This window comes from Macaca fascicularis, chromosome 8, assembly GCF_037993035.2.
Source record: "Macaca fascicularis isolate 582-1 chromosome 8, T2T-MFA8v1.1".
Lineage (NCBI taxonomy): Eukaryota > Metazoa > Chordata > Mammalia > Primates > Cercopithecidae > Macaca > Macaca fascicularis.
The window spans coordinates 118704857-118724447 of NC_088382.1; positions in this window are offsets into that span (position 1 = coordinate 118704857).

Consider the following 19591-nt stretch of genomic DNA (forward strand, 5'->3'; position numbering starts at 1 on the left):
GCATTTCTAACAAGTTCTCACGTGATGCAGATGCTGTTGTTCAGGGAACCAAACTCTGAGACTCACTGGTCTAAGAATTAAAGGAAGGTGCTATTATCTCTCAAACTAATGTATGTTACCCTCTGGGGATCCAAAACATAGTATCAAGGGCCTGAGAGTTGTTTATGAAATTTTTAACTTTTGTGTATCTGTTTTGACAATAATCTGAACAAAATTAATACAAACTTATTTTAAAACAGCTAGATAAGCAGCATATTGCTGACTATTGTAATATAATTTCAGTGCCTATGTTTGCATTTATGATTATAATTTCATTGATGTCAAGTAGTACTACTTTAATTGTTGATAATAAACTAGCTAATGAGATAAGAACAGAGGTAGACTAATTACATAAATGATGTATTCATACTCAGTGAAAACTCATTGTAATTATGAATGCTATCTGAATAAAGATTTGGCAGTAATTTGAACAGAGAAACATGTTAGAGAAAAAGGATCGGCACAATTGAACCAACGCACAAGAAAGCAATGGCATGTCCAATTCAAAAGAACCCATGTGGTAGCAGTCAGTGCTACATTCCCTGTGTGAATGATGCTTTAGTTTCAGAAAAATGTTAGGTATCACGTAAACTCAATCTTACTATTGAATGTATTAGAGTATTGTTTTAATGCAAATAAATGATTGAATGTATCACTTTTCATTGAGATATTTTAGCATAATTTAGGAACTCTCACTTAGTGTTAGCAGGCTTATCATAATCTTATCAGTCAGTCTCCTAGATAAACTGGAGACAAGCCTTCATGGAAAAAAGCTGGCTTTAAACTCCTAGTTATTTTAAGAACAAGAATCTTACTATTTAATATTGAAATCAAACAGATGGGAAATTTAATTTTTAAAATTCTATCAGGTGACAAAACCTAAGGAAAGGGAGTAGATTTTTTAAAAGACAAAAGGAAAATGTAAATCACAAATAGGTAAAAATGGAAAATAAGAGAAATGGAGAAGAGTGAGAAAAATGACTAAAAAAAAAAAAAAAAAAAAAGACAGAAGGATCAGGAAACAGAAAAATGTTAAGTCAGTGGAAATGTGCTTGGGAATAAACAATATATCTCCAAAAAGGTCAAAGACGTATATTATGCCTCATATTTGATGAGAATATAAAAATCTAATTATTATGACAAGGTTTGTACAAGAAACTCATGAATCTTTTTCTTTCTGCTATACTAAAATTACTAAAGTCAATATAAACTTTGTTCAAACAAGCCTAAAAAGCAACATGCCAGTTTCCATACCAAGTAAACAAATGAGTTTAGTTTAAAGGAACAGATATACCAATTCATCAACGTTTTTGAGTCTTTTGTATGTCTCAGGCACACTGCCAGGCATCAGGCATACAATGGTAAACAATTACATATAATCATCATTTTAATGGAGTTCACAGCATTGAGGAGGCTACAGGCAACAACGGACCAAGAAGTTATAATACATTGGCAGTCACTCGGGTGGAGAAACTCAAAACTACAGAAATATTGGTAGGGATACCTGTCCAGATTTAGAGGGTCAGAAGTGCTTACATTAGGAAAGTGGGAAGAAAAGGATTAACAGCAGGTCTATAATCTATTTCTTCCTCCAGGAAAAGGAAGAGATTGCCAAGAATTAACCTCTAGGAAGAGATGCCACAGTCAAACCCTTTGTAGTCACACTAATGATAGGGCTGATAGTATTTTCTAAGGGGAGAGTCCTTTCTATGAGTCCTAACTGTGGTCTATCTAGGTTGCTTATTATAATTATGAGTTTATGAAACATAGCTCACTAGGAAATGTCATGTAAACTGTCTAATAAACGAGATATATTCCATTGCTGAAATTACTCCCTTTATGCAAGTAGTATCACTTAAGCTTCATTCAGGTCCTCATGTGTTCTAACGCACATCCTAGTATAGGAAGAACAGACCTGGGTGACTTTGTCGATATGCTCAGACTTCTCCATGTTTCACTTGAGTGTTGTGATTTCCCATATGCCCAGAATTTGACAATTCAACCTTCCATGTTATCTCAGATATGACGAGCTACGACTTGAGAAGTAAGTAGAAGTTAGCCAGATAAAATCATAGAAAGGAGTGGGGACGGAGATGGGCAAAGAGTGAAAGAAAACTGAGTTTATGGTAGAGTAAACATCTGTGAAGGAGCACACTTAGGAAAGGTAAACAAGGTTTAGCTAGAGCAAAGAGTGAAAGCTGCAGCAAGCAGAAGCCAACGCGCAGAAGGCGTGTGGGCCGTGGAAGGGGTGTGTAATTCATTCCCAAGCAAGGCGACCCAATTGAAGTGGTTTAAAAACATAAATTAAAGGATCTGGCTTGATCTTAGCAAGAGTTCTCCATCTACAGTTTAGAGAATGCATTAGAGAAAGGCAAGAAGTCAAGATAGGGAGCTATTAAAAGAATAATATTGTATCTAGACTAAGTACTGCAATTGAAAGATGAATATTTTCATTCCAAAGAGTTTATCTACCATAAATGCATACAATGTGTGCCAAAGGAAATGGACAAGAGTGATTTTAGTATTATCTACAATAGCCAAAAACTGGAAACAACCTAAATATTAATCAATAAAATGAATAAACACACTGTGGAAAATCATACAATGGAATATACAGCAATGAAAATGAACAAACTGCTGCTACTCAACAACAATAGGAATGCTTCTCATAAATGTAATATAGAGCTAAACAAGTCAGACACGAATAATACATCTTCTATGCTTTTATTTACATAAAATTCAAAAGCAGATAAAATTAATCTATAGTTTTAGAAACTGGGGCCAGGCGCTGTGGCTCATGCTTGTAATCCTAGCACTTTGGGAGGCCGAGGTGGGCAAATCATGAGGTCAGGAGATGGAGACGATCCTGGCTAACACAGTGAAACCCCGTCTCTACTAAAAATACAAAAAAATTAGCCGGGCGTGGTGGTAGACGCCTGTAGTCCCAGCTACTCAGGAGGCTGAGGCAGGAGAATAGCGTGAACCCGGGAGGCGGAGCTTGCGGTGAGCCGAGCTCAAGCCACTGCACTCCAACCTGGGCGAAAGAGAGAGACTCCGTCTAAAAAAAAGAAAAGAAAAAGAAATTGGACCAGTGGTCCTTTTGAAGGTTGAGTGGTATGAGTGGTATCTAAGGAAGGAAGGGGGCTAAGGGAATTCTACGGTACTAGTAAAATTCTGTTTCTTGATACGGGCGATGGTATCACTAGTATTCATTTTGCAGTAAGCCAATAAGCTGTATGCTTATTATTTTTTTGCATGCCTCTGTATGTATGTTATATTTCAATATCAAAGTTAATTAAAACAAAAGCAAAACAAAAACAGACCATTAAGCTAAGATTTACTGTTTTAGAAGACAGAATATAAAGAATCCAGTAAGAAAACAGTGTCAAATTTTGGGATTTTTGCTCCAAAATGTCTTGAAAGTAGTGACTTTCCAGTGCGAGAACAGGGCATTTGAAAGAGATAATAGTTTTATGCTGCTTGGTTTTTCTGCGGGAAGTTTCTGGTGGACTTAGGGGGAATTCTAAAAGCTTGACTTTATTGATTAAGAGCAAAGACTGGAAAACTCAAAACATAGAGCAGAGAAGAATGTGTGATGGCACAAGAATATCTTTCTTAACACCCAGACAGGTGGTTAAAACCCATTATGGGCTATGGAGACAGAGGACAAGAACTTAAAAAGATAAGCAAAAGAGAGATACGAATGTGGAGCACCTGAGAAAGCTTCTGCCACACTTCCCTACTCTATTTTAATCCCAGGTGGCAGATCAGTTTAGAGGCACCCTAGGGTGTAGAGGATATAGCCTTTCTTTCCAAAGTTTAGCCCAACGAGAATGCCTGTCTCTGAAAGAAGCCTTGCATTCAAACAACACCAGAGAGTGGATGAGCAATGGGTGTGGACCTGATACGTTCCCTCCAAGTCTCCTTCAGATCTAAAGCTAGATGCAAAGCATCTAACCATTGCTCAGGTCTCCAAGAGAGGCAGAGAAATTAACAGTAGGCCAAAAGAAAGCTCATGCCTGAGGTAAGGCTAATACACACCATGGTATCCAGCTAACTAAAGGCTGTGGTAGAAATGACACTGTCAGCAGATGCGGCAGTCCCAGATGCGAAGCCTCAGGACCTGCGAGGACAAGGCACCCATCAGTACAGGCAAGCAAGGTCAGAAGATGATCTTGGATTTTCATGTCACCCACTTCATGAAGTTACATAGGGCAGAATCTCCCCCAATTCCAGACACCACTCAAGGAGATAACAGGAAGAAAGGGGAGGAGGGAGGGTACAGAGCCTGAGCTCTAAACTGGCAGTGACTGAGTTTCCTTAGCTCAGCAAAATGATGTTTTACACCACCAAGCAGAAATGAGGAATAAAGTTTCATGTTTGCACCTGAGTCTGTGACTATAAACAGTTTAACTACTACACATAAAAAAGATTTACAAGCAGTTTGGAGGCTCAATTGTCACTTCGATCACATCCACAAAGATGCTCTTTCCAGGGCACAGAGAAAGAATTAGAGGAAAAAAGTGTTTGATATGGATAAAGCAGTATTAATTACCCAACCTCACAGGATAACTGTAAGGATTAAGGAACATGATAAAAGCAGCTGTCACCAAGTCAGAATCAGTAGATACTAATCCCTACTCTCATGGAATGAAAGGGTTGAAAGTGACTTCCAGGGACCTTCTGCTGCAACCACCTTGTCCTTATGAAGGAAAATTAAAAACACCTAAGGCAAATTGTTGTCTTACCTAGTTTTACAGATTTCTGGCATGGACATCCTACAATCCATGCTAGTATTTATCACATGCTTAGTTAACAATATTTCCAATTCGTACCCAGCAATGTAAGCCATTTCTTCTCATTAAAACCCATGTGAAAAGAATAATTGACTAAATATTTTTATATAATTTTTCTTTTACTGGAAAATAGTCATAAAATCACAATTTCATTTTCTTTTCATGTAAGGTATATAATTTTAACTCGTTTAACTTTTCCTCACTGTCATGTTTATTATTATTATTGTTATTATTATACTTTAAGTTCTAGGGTACATGTGCACAACGTGCAGGTTTGTTACATATGTATGCATGTGACATGTTGGTGTGCTGCACCCATTAACTCGTCATTTACATTAGGTATTTCTCCTAATGCTATTCTTCTCCCCTTCCCCCACCCCATGACAGACCCCAGTGTGTGATGTTCCCCAACCTGTGTCCAAGTGTTCTCACTGTTCAGTTCCCACCTATGAGTGAGAACATGTGGTATTTGGTTTTCTGTCCTTGCCATAGTTTTCTCAGAATGATGGTTTCTAGCTTCATCCATGTCCCTACAAAGGACATGAACTCATCCTTTTTTATGGCTGCATAGTATTCCATGGTGTATATGTGCCACATTTTCTTAATCCAGTCTATCATTGATGGACATTTGGATTGGTTCCAAGTCTTTGCTATTGTGAATAGTGCCACAATAAACATACGTGTGCATGTGACTTTACAGCAGCATAATTTATATACCCAGTAATGGGATGACTGGGTCAAATGGTATTTCTAGTTCTAGATCCTTGAGGAATCACCACACTGTCTTCCACAATGGTTGAACTAGTTTACCGTGCCACCAACAGTGTAAAAGTGTTCCTATTTCTCCACATCCTCTCCAGAACTTGTTGTTCCCTGACTTTTTAATGATTGCCATTCTAACTGGTGTGAGATGGTATCTCATTGTGGTTTTGATTTGCATTTCTCTGATGGCGAGTGATGATGAGCATTTTTTCATGTGTCTGTTGGCTGTATGAATGTCTTCTTTTGAGAAGTGTCTGCTCATATCCTTTGCCCACTTTTTGATGGGGTTGATTTTTTCTTGTAAATTTGTTTAAGTTCTTTGTAGATACTGGATATTAGCCCTTTGTCAGATGGGTAGATTGTAAAAATTGTCTCCCATTCTGTAGGTTGCCTGTTCACTCACTGTCATGTTTTTTAAGATGTCACTGTTTTTGAGACTCAGCACTAAAAACTTCTTTTGAAATGTGATGATCAAAACAGAGTAAGATGCTTTATTAACTATTGAAATTACTACTCAATTTTTATGATATAAACTATAGCATTAGTATTTGAAACAACACTCAAACATTGCTAATGTAAGAAAGTTGATATTTTTAAGAGATAACTGTGATTGGATCTGTCCTGAATGTAGTATTTTTAACAAGAGAGAAAATTGAGACAGGTAATGTCAATCAATTTTAAATTTATAGAGTATAAATTAAATGAAGGCAAAAATGTACATAGATTTATATATTTTGATGACTATTTTCCAGTTAAAGAAAAAGTATATAAAACAATTTAGCAAATTATTCTCTCTTTTAACTGGATTTTAATGAGAAGAAATGGCTTAAATTGCTGGGAAGAAATTGGGAAATATTGTTAACTACACATGTGATAAATACTAGCATGGATTGTAGGATGTCCATGCCTGAAATCTGTAAAACTAAATAAGACAACAAATTGCCATGTTTTTAATTTTCCTTCATAAGGAAAATTAAAGTAACTTACTCTTGTGCAAACTGTTAGTTAGGTAGAGCTGAGATTCTAATTTACTCTCACCCACTCCCCATCCTTGGACTAAGCCACTATTACCTCTGACATTGTCCATTGTGGTAGCCTCATAAATGCTCTAACCTACATACATTTTTGCCTTCCTTTAATCCATTCTCTATACTTTAGCTAGAGATCTTTTCAAAAAGATGTCATCAATGCCTTGGTTAAAACCCTTCTATGATTTTTCAGTGCTCTAAGGATACATATGAAAATGCTTTGGTATGCAGACAAGGTCCTGTGTGGTCTGCCTCAAGCAGGCCTCAACAGCCTGGTCCACCATGGATCCTCACTCTTTCTCCTCTCAAAGTGTACTGGCCTTCTTCCATACTCTCAGTCTCATCAGGAGAGTATTTATATTAGACTAAACATGAACTTATACTGATTTCTCCAATTCTAATCCATTACCACATGGATCATTCTCCTCTTGTTTATCTATATTCCCCCATTCCAATAGTGAGAAACCTATCATTTACATCCATTTGCTTGGTTTTTCAATTCTGATATACACATATAGTGATATCAAATTGTTACCTCATACTCCTATGGGAAACAACTTTATCAGTTAGAGTACAGTACTTATAAGCAGTTCTTTTTCCTTTAGTCTTATAGATTCCACTCATTTCCAGTGTTAGTTAGGTTGGCACTTTTTTCCCCAGTAACTTCAGTGCAGTGGTTATTTTGTACATTTGTAATACAGTTAGATTCTGAATTCCATCCTGGGATCTGCTGACCTTTTAAATAATTTCTTTAAAATTTGCATATGTCAAGAATTATCAACATAATCATTTATATGTTCTTACCAGTTTAATTCCTGCTCCAGCTAAGCATATCTCTGCTATAACTCCTCAAATTTATCTTTTTTTCCAGATTGAAATATGGTACCCTGTGAACTCAGTTCTCTGATGGGTCCAAGAAAAGTCATTAATGTTCAGTTTATTCCATTCTTTTCTTGTTTTAAAGACAGAAATGAAGATTTCCAAGGTCCGTACGTGTTGAAGATAAAAACACTGTGTTCACTTTTTAATGTCCATCTTTCTCCTTAAATTCTGTGTTAAGTGAGAGTAAGATTATGTCAGTTTTGCTCACCATTGTGTTCAATTACCTAGTTTAGGTTCTGACATATAGTAAACACTCAATAAATATTTGTTAAATGAATGGACAAATGGATATCTCAAGTCTGAATACAAGTCCAGTAAATTTTCATCTATGTCACATGTGCTTCCTTGGCCCTACGCCATTAGGCAGTCTTTTTTATTAATCCATTTTGGTTATTTCATAGTGTCCCTTTCAGTCACACTTACAACTTCTCTATTAGTGACAATCTAAGTCTTCATTCCATGCCTTTTTAGGGAAGAAAATATCACAAACTCTTTCTAGATCCTATTTTCATCATCATCATTGCCAAGAATTTTTTCAGGCAATAACTGCCTACTGGACTTACTGGGAACACTGGTGCTTTAACCTCATAATGATTTTAACTAAAGAATATAAAATCAAGTTTTCCTCTACACCATATAGTTGGCCTCTCTCAATCTGCCTCTGCTATTTCCTGATGTCTAAAGTTCCTGACATAACAAACTTTCTTTGAATGAGGAAATAGGCCAACCTTCAGGACTCTGCAGTTTAAGCAACTAATTAAAGCTTTAAATTATACAGATGCTGAGAGCAAAACATGTTTTCATGTGTGGTGGAATAATTTTCTTGATTTGTTTGCCACCAATCAGTTGATATTTATTTATTTTTTTTTTTATTTATTTATTTATTTTTTTTGAGACGGAGTCTCGCTCTGTCACCCAGGCTGGAGTACAGTGGCCGGATCTCAGCTCACTGCAAGCTCCGCCTCCCGGGTTCACGCCATTCTCCTGCCTCAGCCTCCCGCGTAGCTGGGACTACAGGCGCCCGCCACCTCGCCCGGCTAATTTTTTGTATTTTTTAGTAGAGACGGGGTTTCACTGGGTTAGCCAGGATGGTCTCGATCTCCTGACCTCATGATCCGCCCGTCTCGGCCTCCCAAAGTGCTGGGATTACAGGCTTGAGCCACCGCGCCCGGCCAATCAGTTGATATTTAAAACTCTATTTGTAAAGCCTATAAATACAAGAGCTATGAAGAGATTACTGAGCAAGGCAGGAAAACCAAAGGTCTCTATAATTTTCCTTTTCTTCTACAGTAATTTTCTTTACACATGCATAAAGAAGTATGTTACTTAAACACTCTCTTAACTTTCCAAAGCTGGGTGTATTAACTTTTCTCAAGTAAAGTATATAAGCCTCTAATGAGACTCATATATTTCTTGTAGGAATGTGTATTGATGTAACCATTCTGGAGATTATGTATCCAAAGATTTCAATTTTAACACAGAGATACCTCTTCTGGAAAAAAAACTTCCAAGGAAATAACTAACAGGCTATTAAAAGATTTAGCTACATAGATATTAACCATATATTTGTTTAGACTTATGAAAAAATTGAAAACAACTTATTCAACTGTACTAGATTGATTAAATTGTGATTCAGTCATACAATGGAATATTCTACAGCCATTAAAAATTATGTTGTAGATGTGCATTTATCAACATAGAAAGATGTTCTTAATGTGCTGGGGAGTTAAAATTAAATTACAAAACAGTTTACACTGTATAATTTCAAATAAATGGATTTATTGACACAATAAACGATAGATAAAAAGATGATTGATTGATAGATACTCCAAAAGTGTTCACAAGTTATTTCTAAATGAATATATTTATCTCCTTCTTTCTTACTATATTTTCTTGTTTTCTATTATATAGATGTATTTTGTGTTTTTTTAAAGAGATCACTTGGACTCGGGAAGGGGAACATCACACACGGGGCCTATCATGGGGAGAGGGGAGGGGGGAGGGATTGCATTGGGAGTTATACCTGATGTAAATGACGAGTTGATGGGTGCTGATGAGTTGATGGGTGCAGCACACCAACATGGCACAAGTATACATATGTAACAAACCTGCACGTTATGCACATGTACCCTAGAACTTAAAGTATAATAATAATAAATAAATTTTAAAAAAAGAAAAAAAAAAAAAAAAGAAGATGTACTCAAATATAGTCATTATCTTAGTACCATAATTTGGTTTGTTGCCATTTCCAGTTGTCATTGGTATCTTGGTATTGGTAAGCAATATTGCTAGAGACCTTGATTGTGAAGTCATGAACATTATCTTTGAAGGACAGATATAACTAAAAGTGGTTCTTTTGTCCTTTCTCTTCCAAAGATGAAGTTAAAATATACAAAGAAGGAAATAGAGCAGAGTTTGAATATCATACTGAGAAAGCAATGGCAAAATAACAATATTTCTGTGGCAGAAAAAAAAAAAGCTACATTTTTGGATGGGTCAGGTGTAGATGTAGTCGTCACACTGGCTATAATTTTAAAAGCATTCATTTTCAGATTTTCAACTTTCATATGCCCTTTTTCCCATCATCAGGTAGATTATCTTCCCCACTTTCCCTTTCAAAATGACTCTTCTCCCATTTTACAGAAGAAAGACATCCCCATGACTCATTTGGAATCTAATTATGCCATTATCCCAGGGTATAAAAATATCTAGGGCATCAGCAAAAGGTAATTAATGTAATGTATGCAGGAAAGCCTCCTTTGTTGATATGTCAAGACCCTGTCTTCCGTTTTTCTCTGTCTTATCTGTATTTCTGACAAAACTGAAGCATGTAACATTAGAAATCAGGGTATATTGACACATGTGAAAATGTTTTAAAATTAGATATACAGTGGCAGCCTTCACCTTTTCCTTTCCTTAGACCCTTTTCAAAGAATGTCTTGCCCCTGAGGGAGAATTTGAGGACAGAATATTGAAGAAAGCATTGTCAAGAAACATTAAAACCTAAAAACTCCTTTTCTAAAATCAGCAAATTTTTAGATATTTATAATATTCATAATGAAAGACACGTTGTTGCAAAAACACTACAGCTTAATGACACTAACTCTTCTTAAGAGTATATTTTCTGTTGGGAAATGTTTCTCACTGACATAGTATGTAGATATATACTTAAATAAAACCAAAGTTTAGTAAACAATACTTACTCTTAAAAAAAAACAGACTATATTTTCCAGGACTATTCAATTTTTTTTCTCCTTTTAGTGGAAATTACATCTACAGATGAAGATTTTATGTGATGTCTTTTAGATTCAGTATGCATTATTAAACAAAGTCATTAAAGTGTAATTTATCAAATCAGATCTTAAAATATTTGTTGTAATTATATACTAGTTCATTTTATAAAGTAGTTAATATCTTCTATTTTCTATTATACAGTATGCAATTACATGATAGCTGCCGTATCAATTTAGCAATAAAAACATTTTTCTTTCATAAAATTCATAGAAAATAATTTTGTCAAAAAATTGATGATATTATGAATATTTATATAATATACTTGTTTAATGTAGTTCCCAAAATCTGATATGATACTAGAGGTCAACAAATGTCTACAAACTCATTTAGGAAAGGAATGTCACGGTTGATTTATTATACTCCTTATTTCACAGCTACTTATTTTAGCTATCCATCACATAAGATACTGGATATTGTATAATATTACATTATTAAACATGAAATTTTAAAACATATTATATATTTTGTTTTATGATTCATAAAAAGTAAAACATTTATTGTTTTAGATCCTACATCATCTTAAATGAGACTCAGCTGTTTTGGGGGATCTATCTTACAAGATGCAATCCATTATTTGGTTTTCAGTGCCTTTCATAATAGTGAAAGTGAAACACATGTTAATCCATTTACTTGAATTAAAGAATAAAGCTAGACTTTTTCTAATGAGTATACTTGATTTGGTTGACTGGTTTACTAATGAGTGCTGACTTTGCTAATTTGGTTATAGAATGGAAATTTTCTATTAATTGAATGAACTGAATTTGAATTTCCAAGTTTTTTGATAAAATATGTTTAAAGCATATAGAATATGGGAGAGACAGCATTTTGTCAAATGTATGGCAAAGGTATGTAGAAGTTATTACTACCTCACGTCCTAGTTCTTTCTCGAGTGTATTGAGTAAACTGTATGCCTCTAAATGCAAAAATAGCAAATATAATTAATACCCATCTGAAAAGTATTGGTAAAGCCCTTCTGGTACAGTTCCCAGAAATCGAGAAAATGAATGATTCCAACAACTCTGTAGCAAATCTTTGCAAGTGAATTGATTTTCAGTTCTTTGCTCTCAACAAAATTGAAGGCGGACCTAATAGAATATTCAGTTAATAAATCATCAGATGTGCTTTTTAATGCTAGACCATTTTGAGATGGTTGTCATGTAACTTGGAAAGTGTTCAAAAAATTAAGGAAAATCAGCATAACAAAATCCATTCTATTCCCATCTACTTATCTATGTGAATTGATGCTGAACGTCCCCTATCTCACTGAAGCAATGAGTAACATTCATCTAGAGTTGCATTAACTAATTGAAAAAAGGTGCCACTCATCTCAGTAAGTGCTTAATTAAATTGTCTTTGTTTAATAATTATCATATTATTTTAATCAAATTGCATACTCATAATGCAATGATAATATGGTCCTGCACATATGTTTTAATATAATAAAACATTTTAATTTACATTTATAAACATAGCTTTGTTAAAAACAAGTGTGATAGGGGAATCAATAAAATAATTTTAAAGATAAAAATATGTTTTCTTAACATAAAACTCTATGGGGAAAGTAGAATAAAATGTAGAACTCAAGGAGTACATGATGTTCAATTTCTTACAATTAAAAAAGTTTGTTGTATTTTTAAAATGAATGGTGATGGCTATCAAATCGCTAAGGTATTTAGATTGGATTAGATACAATTAAGAGAGCATTTTAACAGTTTCATTTAAAATATTAATATTGAAATCTTTCAGAAATTGCATCTCTGCATTTCCTTAAATTAATATTTAAAAATTAAAAATAACAATTAAAAATTAACTACCTAGTGTAACAAAGACATCAGACAAATCTCAGTGGAAGGGCATCCTACAAAACACTACCGATAGTCCTCAAAACTGTCAAGGTCATTCAAAACCAGGAAAGTCAATTGTTGATCAGTGAGTACAAAGTTTCAGTTATGCACAATGAATAATTTCTGGTACTCTGCCACACACCATAATACTAATAGTTAACACTTTGGTATTGTGTACTTTAAGAGGATAAAGCTCGTTAAATGTTCTTACCACAAGCACAAACACACAAAAGAACACAAGGACATTTTGGAGATGATAGGTTTATGTGCACGTACCATAGGTAATCAATGTAAGCACATACCTTAATTGTGGTGATGGTATTATGGGTGTATATATTTGTCCAAAATCATCAAAATGCATACATTAAATATAGTGCACATTTTTGTATGTAAATTATACCTCAATAATGATTAAATAAGTAAATAGAAATTACATGTTAATTTTATTTTTATATATGTTACATAGCAAGTAAAATATATCTAATTATAAAAAAAAAGAAAAAAAGGGAAAGTTTGAGAAATTGTCACAGCCAATAGAAAACTAAGAAGTGTGATGATTAAGTGTGATTTGGTATTTAAAATGGGATCCCCAAACAAAAGAGGATATTAGGTAAAAACTAAGGAGATCTAAATAAGTATTGGCTTTAATTTATAATAATGCATCAATGTTGGTTAATTGCAACAAATGTACCATTTTAATGGTAAGATGATAATAATAAAAAACTGGGTATGGGATTATAGGTATTCTCTCTACTCTGAATGTTTTCTGTAAATATAAAATTTCTTAAAAATAAAATTTATTAAAAATTAATTACTAAATTAAAAATAAGTATAAAACTAAAAATATTCAAGAAGGGACATCATTTAAAACTATATATATTTAGTGGGTATCCATGAGCAAGCATGTCTTATGTACACAAATTCTTGCCTCTGCAGATTTGTAACTTTATTAACAGAAACAAATGGCCAAACCCTTCTCTGCCTCAGTTTCCCCATGTAAAAAATCATGTCTTAATAGGGTTATTGAGAGGACTAAAATAATGCCTTTAAAATGCCTGGCATACAGGAAACACATAAGAGTAGTTGTTATTGCTATGTTTTTCATAAACAAATGAGTCAATCCAGTAGTTTCAAATAACAGTTTATAAGTAAATTTGACTTTGTAGCTGAGACACAGTTATGAGTAGATTGAAGCCAAGCAACCAAGGTGAAATGTTCAAGAAATATTCATGTGCACATGCACACAAACTTCCTCGAGATCTGAGCCCCACACTTACAATATGCTTCTGTTATTCTCCAGTACTCCCTGTGTCCAGCCCCTGACACCAAACACAGCCTGAGTGCAGCCAAAGGAAAGTTCTGAATCTACCCTTAAGTGACAACCCTGGGGAGTACCCAGACACAAGTCAGGAAACCATCTCACAGCACTAAGAACTGTGAAGTCAAACTTCTAGCAACCTTTCTTTCTTTGAACCATCAACCTAGGACTGAAAATTAGATCAATGAGATTAAATTACTTGCAATCAAGATATTGAGAAAAAGGCACAATGATGGCAAAGTAAGTGTGCAAAAAGCATTCAAAGTAGCCACATAGCCTTGCAGAAATGTTTAAAATAGAGGAATTTCATCTGGATGGTTTCATGTCTGTCTCCCCTTCCAGAATGAAAACTTTTCGAGGGTAGAAACGGTGACTTTTAAGCTCTTCCTCTCCAATGATAAGCACAATGCCTGGTTGACACTTAATAAATAGTTGTCCCCAAACACAGTATTTATCTCAATTCAGTTTACAAAGATAATAAAATAACATTTTTATTCCTTTGTTATATCAACTGATAGTGATAACAATGTAGCATGCTCTTACATTGGCAGTTCAAGCTTTCAATTTACAATTGCATCTGATATCTTATTTTTATAGGTGCAGATACTTTGTAGAAAAATTAGAGGATTTTTTCAATTTTATGTAGAAAAATACAAACATTTAAACATCTGCCACTTCAAAAGATATCAAATTTGCTGTTCTCACGATAGTGAGGGAGCTCTCATGAGAGTTGATGATTTAAAAGCGTGGCACTTCCCCTTCACTCTCTCCCTCGCCACCTTGTGAAGAAGGTGTTTGCTTCTCCTTTGCCTTCCTCTATGATTGTTTTCTGAGCCATGCGGAGGTGTGAGTCAATTAAACCTTTTTTATTTATATATTACTAAGTTTCAATTACGTCTTCGTAGCAGTGCGAAAATGGAATAATACAGGAAATTGGTACCGGCAGAGTGGGGTACTCTTATAAAGATAACATGAAAATATGGAAGGGATTTTGGAACTGGGTAACAGACGACTTTGGAACTGTTTGGAGGGCTCAGAAAAAGACAGGAGGATTTGAGAAAGTTTGGAACTTCTTGGAGACTTGCTGAATGCTGATAGTGATGCGGACAATGAGGTCCAGGCTGAGGTGGTCTCGGAGATGAGGAACCTACTGGGAACTGGAATAAAGGTCACTTATGCTATGCTTTAAGAGAGACACTGGCACATTTTGTCCCTGCCTTAGAGATCTGTAGAACTTTGAACTTGAGAGAGATGATTTAGAGTATCTGGCAGCAGAAATTTCTAAGCAGTAAAGCATTCAAGAGGTCACCTGGATTTTTCTGAAGGCATACAGTCATGTGCATTCACAAAGAGATGATTTGAAATTGGAACTCATGTTTAAAAGGGAAGCAAAGCATAAAAGAGAGAAAGAAGGAAGAAAGAATGATGAATAAGGCATTATGTAAGCCCACTGATGATAGTTTTGGCAGAATCAATGCTTATAAGGAAGGCAAATCTATATCCAAAGTGTCTATTCCAGTAACAAAATGCTACCCCTTCCATAATGAAAGCAGTCCTAATGTAACAAATCTGCCATCTAGGTGATCATTCTGGGAACTGGTACCTTATCAGTGACTTACTATGGAACTCCACTGCTGGCATATTGGACATTCAGCAGTGGTTGTAGCCATATCATTCCAGGTTAATGGAAGTCTATGTTACTAAGCCCATGCATAACTTCCATCCCTGCCACATCGTCACTTTGTTCATGAGCCCACTGGCGATGACAGAGGTGGCTGGAGAAAGAAGCTGCTGGTATCCATAAAACAGGTCATCCTATCCAGTTGATTATTAGAATCCTCCCCTGCCGATGTCACCCTTTGGTAAGCATTCACACAAAACACAAATATCGTCACATTTTTTGCTCATTTAGAAAGATCTATACACACACCTCTTCCCCAGATTTCCTTGTCATCAATTTTCCAATCATGTTCTTTACAAGTCCCTGACCATCCAACAAAACCATTGGGCACAGGCCATGAATTAATATACAATTGCACATATGCATTTGGCCACTTCCTCTTCCAAGCAAAGTTAACGACCAAATGTGTTGCTCAAAGTTCTGTCCGCTGGTTTCTTCCACCAATGTCCTTCAGGGATGCCCGTGTATTTTCCGGAATCATCTGTAAATCAGGCCCAAGTATTCTCCTCTTCTGTCAACAGATGATAGGGAAATCTCCATGAGCCCAAAGGTACAGAGAGAAGGCAATGTAGCAGAAGTGGGGGCCACTTCTTCATGTAACTTTTTTGTGCCCTCAGGGCCTGCTTGGGCCTGATCATGGATATGCTACTTCCACTTGACAATGGAGTACTTCTGTGCATGCTCAACTTCATGGTTTGGTGGGTCAGATAACACCCAGTTCATGATGACGAGTAGCTTAGTTTGCATGGTAACTTCATGGCCCATGTTTAAGTGTTCAGTCTCTACTAAGGTCCAATATTAAACCAACCGCTTTTTCTCAAAAGTGGTTATCTGCAGAAAATGGCAGGGCTTTGCTCCAAAATCTTAGAGCCTTCCAAAGACTCCAAAGTGCATTCCTATCTGCCACTGACACTTCAAGCACCATTGGATCTGTAGGATTAGATAGACCCAGTGGCAGAGCAACTCGCACAGCAGTCTGAACCTGTTGCCAGGTGCTGTCTTGTTCTGGAACCCACTCAAAACTAGCAGCTTTTTGGGTCACTTAGTAAATGGGCTACAGTAACACACCCAAACAAGAAACATGTTGCCTCCAAAATCCAAAGAAGTTTAGTAGGTGTTGTGTTTCCTTTTTGGTTATAGTGGGGGTTGGGGGAATGCAGATGCAAAAATTTATCCCCTAGGACCTGGTGTGGATGTGTTAATTTTCTTAAGCAATGAAACCACATTTGGTGTGGTAGCTGCAATTGGAGTCACTATCTTGTTAAGCCTGCAATAATTCACTGTCATTCTCCAAGTTATGTCTATATTCTACACAGACCAAGAGTTGAGTTGAATGGGGATGTTATGGGAATCACCACCCATTTATCCCTCAAGTCCTTGATGGTGGAACTAATCTCTGCAATCGCTCCGGGAATGTGGCATTGCTTTAGGTTTACATTTTTGCTACGTAGTGGCAGTTCTAGTGGCTTCCACTTGGCCTTTCCCACTATAATAGTCCTCACCCCACAGGTCAGGGAACCAAGATGGGAATTCTACCAGCTGTTTAGTATGTCAATTTAACTTATGCATTCCAGGACTGAAAAAATAAAACACAGGATGGGTTCAGAGACCCACTGGCCTACTGTGAGACAGATCTAAGTCCTGACTCTGGTGGAGCACAGTAATGTTTTGAATTCCTTGAAATTAGTGTCAGCTCAGACCCAGTGTTCAGCAGTTCCCAAGAGTTCTGATTATTTCCTTTTCCCCATTGCACAGTTAAAAGGCTATAGGTGCCTTTGTAGAAAGTTGGAAGGAAGATTAACAGTATACATTTTTGGTGGTGTACTGGGGCCCTTCCTCAAAGGGACCTCCTCTTCATTGAAGGAGTTTAGGGTCTGTAAACTGGCTCAAGTATAGAAATTAATTGAGTGACTGTGGCTTTGTTGTTATCATTCAGTTTAGACTTTTTTTCACTTGGGCTAGAACTTTTCTGTTTATACAGATCAAGTAAGAATTTTAGAGGTTTCTTATCTATTTCACTTCTAGGAACACCATGATCAACTAGCCAATGCCAGAGGTCTGCAAGTCAAACTATTCCAATTGCTGCTTTGACTCTGCTGTTCAATGCAGTAACCACATCCACCTTGCCTTTGATAGTTGAGTGTTGCTACTTGGCCCCTGTCAAACCAAAACCTAATTACTCACCGATATGGTTTGGCTGTGTCCCCACCCAAATCTCACCTTGAATTGTAATAATCTCCATATGTAAAGGGTAAGCCACTACTACTGAGGGTGGGGAGGCTGATTCTACTGAGCATGAAAAGGCCACCTCTGCTGAGGTTGAGGGGATCTCTTTTACTGGCAAAGAAGACTCATCAGAATTTAGGGGCTTATGGGCCAGGCACGGTGGCTCACACTTGTAATCCCAGCACTTTGGGAGGCCAAGGTGGATGGATCGCCTCTGAGGTCAGGAGCTCGAGACCAGCCTGGCCAACACGGCAAAACACTGCCTTTACTAAAAATACAAAAATTAGCTGGGCATGTAGTCCTGGCTACTCAAGAAGCTGAGGCATGAGAATCACTCGAACCCAGGAGATGGAGAAGTTGCAGTGAGCTGAGATCATGCCACTACACTCCAGCCTGGGCAACAGAGTGAGACCTGGTTTCAAAAAGAGGGGAAAAAGAAAACACAGAATTTAGAGGCTTATGTTGTCATTAATCTTATACTATACTTGCATTATCACTATCTATCCCTTCAATAATTCATTTATTTTATTGACATATTTCAGGGCAGTTGGCAGATATCAATTTATCTATCAAAAATAAAGTTTACATCTAGTTTAGAGAAAAAAAGAATTTGGAGGCTTAATGTCCTCAGCATCATCAGAGTCTTCCTACACATTTCCATTCCAATGTACAAGATACCCCTTCTCCCCCAGTCAATGTGATCACTTTGACAGTAGATACTCTTTCAGCCTGAAAATTTAAACTGTGTTGTAATTCAGCCAATCACATGGTGAGATTCTGCATTTGATTTTCAGCAACCACCACTGTGGCTACAAGAGATAATGGTCTCCTTCACTACATAAACAGAAAATTTCAGGTTATCAATGTAGTGCTTGAGGTGGAAATTCAAATCCCTGCGCTCATCCTCTTCTTCTATCACTTCGTTCATTGATATTAGTAGCAACCAGTCAACCTCACTGTAATGTTACATGATATTATAATCACACAATGTAGTTATCTTAGATTTCAAAAGATGTTCAAAAGTATTATATACATAATCACTCAGTACCTTGTTTCTTATAAGTGGTTGATTCAGAATATCTAATGCAGATATTTTACGTATCTCCATTGCCAGATCATGACATGGACTATTGGTACTCCCTTCACTACCGGAAATAGAGTCATTGGCATCGTTAAATCTATTCAGATCAGAGAGCCAACTCCAGAAACCCAAGAAACAATTCTGAAAACTCATCCTTAAAATTCTGTATCTGTGGAACCACTCTCAGTTCCAAAATCTGCATTAGTCAGGGTTCTCCAGAGAAACAGACCAATAGTACTGCAGACAAACAGAACACACACACTTGCATATATAATATATTGCATATGTATTATATATAATATATGCAATATATATATATATATTCAGTACATAAACAGAAACTTTCAGGCTATCAATATAGTGCTTGATGTGGGAATTCAAATCCCTGAGCTCATCCTCATAACATAATATACATCCTCATACTATAATATATACAATATAATATATAATATATATAATGTATATTCTTATAATTTATAATAGTATATAAGAAATGTGTGTGTGTGTGTGTGTATTTACTATAAGAAATTGGTTCACACTTATAAAGCTGAGAGGTCCAAGACCTGTAACTGGAAAGCAGGAGACCCAGTAGAGATGATGATATAATTCCAATCCAAGAAATCATTGCCAAGACCTGAGC